Genomic DNA, 6,902 nt, shown 5'->3' on the forward strand with positions numbered 1-6,902 from the left:
GGGAACGGAATTATAAGCAGGGAGAGCCATCTCTGGGTATAATCCATGAGATTCTACAGGCATTACCTTTTCTGTAACCTCTGCCTTAATCACCACATCTGCACAGCGAGCAGGTGGCTTTCTCCTTATCCTGACAGCACCCTAGGGTGGCCCAGTCCCATCATGTCTAGATGGAACGAGGAAGGAGACACAGGATGATGGAAGAAAGGGAAGGTTCACAAGTGGAGCAAGTGAAAATTAGCTAGGACAGACACGATGAGGACTCAGAGAAACCACTGTTGCCAAAGGTTCACATTTTTCTGGGTCCCCATAGGCCAGAGAAACTGCAGAGAGCAGAGGAGACAGTGTTGAAGATGACCCATGCTGAGAGGGAGGGGATTTGAGAGTCCTGTGCATATGTAAGTTCTCATCAGATTTGGATGGGATTTAAGCCGCTGTCTGAAGTCTCTTCTCTCTCCTACTTGTCACCCTGCAGGGGAGGATGCAGTGACTGTGGCAAGAAGCTCTGATGGTGGCAGCCATCGCAGCAGGCACTGGGTAGCAGAAGAGGAAGAAAACCATGCTCAGAGCTAGACGAATTTTTTAAAAGGGCCAGGGAGGACATCTGACAACTATGCTAGACTGTGGAAGAGCAGCCTGTGCCTTGAGGACTAAGCCACCCCCACGGGAAAGGTTGGAAGTCCATGTATTCTGGCTGTGGTGGCTTGTGCTTACTTGCTGTGGTGACAGGAAGCCGTACACAATTCTTGGCTTCCCGCTGGGAAGTATCTAGCGAATACCCTGGGTACAAACCCCAGGCAGGCAGCCGTGCCGCAGAAAGCTGCCCTAATGAGATGTTTGCCCAAATGTACTTCAGGAGATAACGAAGGAGAGAGAAATACTTCTTCAAATAAGCAAAATGGAGACTCAATATCACAGTAAGAACTAGGGCCCAAGAACAGCTGCAGGAGTAGGCTGTGGAGCCCTGAGGGCCTGGAGAGGGGAGCGTGAATACCTCAGGATGGGGAGAGACAGGGTCTGCTTTCTTCTTGCAGAACGTTTTTAAAAACACCTCAGATTATTTCATAAAATCATATTATAAGGATCTTATCACACCGAGAAGCAAAATATAACATAAGCCCAGCTCCAAGAGAGGGAACAGAAAGATGCAGAGGCTTTTTGAAAGAAAGAAGAAAGGTATAGAAGGAAGGAAGGAAGTAGGGAAGGAAGGAGGGAGGGAAGAAAGAGAGGGAGGGAGGGAGGAGGGAAGGAAGGAAGGAAGGAAGGAAGGAGGAAAGAAAGAAAGAGAGAGAGAGAGAGAGAGAGAGAGAGAGAGAGAGAGAGGAAGGAAGAAAGGATAGATGGAAAGAAAGCAAGGAGTTGGTATCTTGACCTTCAACCATATTGACAAGTACATGCCAAAGTGAGCACCACTCAGGCCCCCAAAGACCAGCTCTAGAGCACGTGGAGTGGCCTGCAGAGTTGTCTGGGGACAGAGCGAAGATGGGGAGATGGTTAACTATGAATGGGCGCAGGTGTAGACTTAGCAAACTACACTTTACCATGGGTTCCCGGCAAGATGTCAGTTACCCATGGCTCAGTACTCTGAAGCAAGCTTACACAATTGTACATTAAGGCATGTTTCCTCGGCTGTATGTCAATTACAGCTCAATACAATGTCCAAAAGAATCTTCAGAGAAAACAGAATGAGATGAGCCCTCGGGAATGTTCTGTAGGATTGCAGATTCTCTTCCATTCATTACTGTGTTGTTGCTGGAACTCTACGTGCTTAGTCCATGGTGGGCTCTTGATTGGCTGGTTGGTTGGGATTTTGCTTGTTTTTTTCCTCTCTCTCTCCCTCCCTCCCTCCCTCTCTCCCCCTTCCCTCAATCTCCCTCTCCCCCCTCTCCCTCCCCCCTTCCTTCTTTTTCTCTCATGGGTTAGAGTTATTGGCAGTGGATACTTTCTGAGGAAAGAAGACTCATTCGGTTTTTTTTGAGGATGTGTCCACTGCAGGTTTCTACGCTCCAGTGGAGGACTCACACCCCACACTGATGGCCTTTTAAATCTTAAAAAGGCATGAGGTTGGGAGGCAGATGTTAGGTAGGATATAGGGGAATGGATATAGTGGTAGATGTAATCATATTTTATTTAATTTATGTTTGAAATTTTCAAAAATAAGGAATTGTTTAAATGGTCACAGCTTAAAGAATCACACAGTAAGACACATTCCAACAGAGAAGACATGATAGGAAGTGGCACTGTGTGTCAGGAGTAACATCCAGGGCTCAGTGTCCAAAAGCTGAGGTCTCCTCTGAGCAGAGACTCGGGACAAAAAGCCAAGAAACGAAGGCACGTACTTGTAGGTTTCGACGAGACCAAGCCTTTCCCACCCCAGTTCTACAGACGATGCCACAGGGCTTCATTCACCCAACTTATTCCTGGCTTGCATTCCGTTAATTTCCTCCATCGAAAGACAAATAGAATCTTTGGTGGACAAAGCGTTAAAACATCAGGAATGCTGGCTCCGTCTGTGTGCTCCATGTTTGCCTACCCCGCCTGACAGCTTCTTCCATTATTTATGGGAACTGGGGGATTGTAGCATTCCTTTAGGTCACCTGTGCAACATCTGGCATCCATTGAGGCGGACGGGCCCATTAATGGAGCTGTAATTTATTCGACTTCTCTGGCACTGGTTTCAGCGTGCGTGGTTGTCAATATTCCAGGCAAATGTGTGCGCAGGTCCCCTTCGGGCACCTGAAAGGCAGCCGCGTTCTAGATGTTAAGCTGTAAGACGTGACCTGGATCAATATTCCCCACTCAGGAACTGATAATAATTGGTAATACTTCCATTTTCAGTTGTTTTGTGGCAATAGGGCTGGGAGAGGTTCCCAGGGCTCTGCATTGGGGTGGGTAAATGCACCCCACCTCCTAGGTGCAGGTATCCAAAGACCACACCGTTTTCTCTTTCTCTGTTGGAGCATCTCCAGCCAGCTGCAGGGAATACTTGGAACACCGGCAGCCAGGGAAGGTGCGGCCCCTCTGTAGTGCACCTTCTTGACATTGGTAAAATGGGGTGGGCGTGGAAAGCAAAAACAAAGCACTGACAAGATGGAAAAAAGAAAACTAAGGCAAAGTGACCTGACCATGCCCTTGTCAATCAGACCCAGACCAAGGGGACGAGGTGGCCTCTCTATCTCAGGGCAGGAAATTGCTGAGCATGGAATGTAGCTTCTCCTTGATTAAACAGCCCACGAGTCAAGGCCCAGGGGAGATACTCCACCTTCAGCCCTTTGTGGGGAACGTCTGCACCTGCTTTTTACCTTCTGCTTGGACTATGAAAATAAAAATAGAATTAGCCTGAAATCTTTGATGATAATTTCTAAAATGTGAGAAAACTATTCCTGTAATTGCCATGAATGCAAGGCCAAAATCTTGAACATAGTCTGAGGGAGTTAAGTACCCAACCCACCGCTGTCTCCGTGACTGCCGCAGGAGAAAGAGAGCTCACTGCTAAGGAGGCCAAGAGCTAGGGAAACTCTCTGGGAATCTTCTACAAGGGCCCCACACTCCAAAACAAAAAGGAGGGAGAAGAATGGAGAGAGATAGTAAAAGAGAGGGGATGACTGATACCCCGATGCCCATCAGTGAGGGTGGGTGAAAATACACAGTGGAGTATTATTCAGCTATGAAAAATGAAGTTGGGTCAGTTGCAGGAAAGTAGATGGAACAAGAAATTATCGTCTTCAGCTTAACAAGCCAGAATTGGAAACACACACACACACACACACACACACACACACACACACACTCACGTTTTTCTCTCCTATACCCAGCTAAGATTTAACAATAACAATAACAATAACAATAACAAAAAGGACATGAAAGTAGATGGGAAGATTATTTGGAAAGAGGGATATGAGAAAACAGGATGGAGCAAGACAAGGTAAGGGGTGGGGGAAGGAGGGCAACCCGACAACAGTACATGGTGGTCTGTGAAACATAATGAAGGCCGTCTTTGCACAGCTAGTATATGCTAATTTAATAGTTTTAAAGACTGTATTATAAGAAACTTGCAAATAAGAGAAATTACATACCACAAATAAGGAGACCCAAAGTCTATATCTCTCAATGAATAGTTAAAATAGTCAGTTGAATAGTTGTTGAAACAAACACAGGACCAGGTGTGGTGGTGCATGCTTTTAATCTCAACAGAGGCGGGGGGGGGGGGGAATCTCTGTGAGTTTGAGGACAGCCTGGTCTACATAGTGAGTTCCAGGACAGCCAGGGCTATGCAGAGAGACCTGACTCAAATAAACAAAACCGCCATGTTGAAGCTGTGGTGGAAAGGACTGCATGCAGCTATGGGACACTGGAGTCACAGATGAGGTTTTAAAGTTAGTTGTCTTTCTAGTTCCAACTCTGTCATGCGCTTTTCATTTGGTCGTTATGGACGCACACATAAAAATATGTTTGAGAGTAAACACGTAAGGTCCTGCATGAGAGTCCACAGCCTCAATGCATACCAAAGGAAGACTCAATGGTTGTAATTGGGAAATGGAAGCCTGTGTGGGGAAACAGGGACACAGAGGGACACAGAGGGACACAGAGGGACACAGAGGGACACAGAGGGACACAGAGTGCCCTTGCCCTGAGGGCCGTAGGCAGAAAGTACAGGGGTGGGGTGGGAAGGCACTTGTCATTCTAGTCTATCTTCAGGGCTTTGCATGCTTGGGTTATCTTGGGATGGGTTTGACATGAGATTCTGGTAGGCTCTGTTTCTCTACTGCCTGTGAAGCTGTGAATGAAGCTCCCGCCAGAGATGCTACGGAATCTCAGGAGCAGATCTGGTCCTGAAACAAGTACATACTCTGTTTCAACAGCACTGCCGAGCCTCTTGTGTCTGAGACAAAGAGCCCAAGCTTCCCTGAGGAGCTGGGGTCAAACATGGAAACTCCTGAGCCATCTAGCTGCAGGTCTCTCCCTCCAGGATCCCCACATGCTGCCGGAACTCCCAGGGGTTCTGCCTCAGAACGTTTCTGCCTCCCCATCCAGCCTGGCTTTATTTTTGCACATATTAGTTGTCTCACTTGGGCTGAAGCTGCTGTTTGCTGGGCTGCTCTGTGCTGGGTGTTGACCTTGGTGCTTTAAGTCCGTGAGTTCTAGTCTCTAGGATCCCCCAGCTGCTTTTCAAGAAGGCTGAGCAGCCAGTCACTGGTGAGAGCTGTGATGCGCCAAACTTAACCCCCAAGCCCAGTGGACACCTTGCTTTTCTCTCCCTCTCTGTTCCATTCTTCCAAAGATCCATATGCAGGCTTTTTTGTTTCATTTTTCTTTTTCTTTTTTTAAAAATTAGATATTTTCTCTATTTAAATTTCAAATGTTAGCCCCTTTCCTGGTTTCCCCTCCAAACCCCCTATCCCATCCTCCCTCCCCCTGCTCACCAACCCACCCACTCCCACCCCCCTGTCCTGGCATTTCCCTATACTGGGGCATCAAGCCTTCACAGAACCAAGGGCCTCTCCTCCCATTGAGCCCAGATGCCCCTCCACAGAGAAATAGATACAGGAAATGTGGTACATTTACACAATGGAGTACTATTCAGCTATAAAAAACAATGAATTCATGAAATTCGCCAGCAAGTGGATGGAATTAGAAAATATCATCCTGAGTGAGGTAACCCAAACACAAAAGAACACACATGGTAAGTACTCACTGATAAGTGGATATTAGCCTCAAAACTCCAAATAACCAACATACAACTCACAGACCACATGATGCTCAAGATGAAGGAAAACCAAAGTGTGGATGCTTTGATCCTTCTAAGAAGGAGAACAAAATACTCAAAGGAACAAATATGGAGGTAAAGCGTAGAGCTGAAGGAAAGGCCATCTAGAAACTGCCCCACCTGGGGATCCATCCCATATACAGACACCAAACCCAGACACTACTGTGGATGCCAACAAGTACTTGCTGACAGGAGTCTGATATAGCTGTCTCCTGAGAGGCTCTGCCAGTGCCTGACAAATACAGAGGTGAATGCTTGCAGTCAACCATTGGGATGAGCACAGGGTCCTCAATGGAGGAGCTCAAGAAAGAACCAAAAGAGCTGAAGGGGTTTGCAGCCCCATAGGAGGAACAATAAGAACAATATGAACCAACCGGTACCCCCAGAGCTCCCAGGGATTAAACCACTCTGGTTAGAGCACACATGGAAGGATTCATGTATCCTAGGCTGCCCTCTAATTCACTATGTAACAGCAGAAAACCTTGAATTTCTGATCCTCCTTCATTACACCCTCAGGTGCTTGGATTATATGTGTGTACCGTGTATGGCACTGGGGATCGAACCTGGGGCTTTTGCCTGCTAGGCAAGCACTCTACCCATTGAGCTACACTCCTAAGGCCAAGAACAAGCTTTCTAAGAACTAATAGCAATGGCAGGGACTGGAGAGATGGGTCCATGGTTAAAAAGCACTTGTGGCTCTTGGAGAGGACATGGGTTTGATTCCTAGTCCTCACACGGTGACTCATAGCTATCAATAACTCCAGTCCCAGGGGACTTGACAGCATCATCCGACCTCCATGAGCACCAGCAGGCACATGGCACACACACATACATGTAGTAAAAGCATAGTGCATATTCATGCAGGAGAAATATTCATATGCACAAAATTTAAAATATCTGAAGGTTTTTTTTTTTTTTTAAATTCAATTGACCCTTTGTCTTGCATCTAAAAAAGCTAACTCCCCACAAGGCTCAGGGCGAGCAGCTCTGGGAGTGAGCAGCTGGCAACCAGCTTGTCTGCTGTTGTCAGATGCTGTGAAGAGGAGTCTTGCCCAGCCAGGCCACATCCTCAGCACCACAGCCCTGCTGAGTTCCAGGAACAAACTTCTCTGTAGACCAAGGCAAACAAAGATCC

Source organism: Mus musculus, chromosome 17 (genome assembly GCF_000001635.26).
Source record: "Mus musculus strain C57BL/6J chromosome 17, GRCm38.p6 C57BL/6J".
Lineage (NCBI taxonomy): Eukaryota > Metazoa > Chordata > Mammalia > Rodentia > Muridae > Mus > Mus musculus.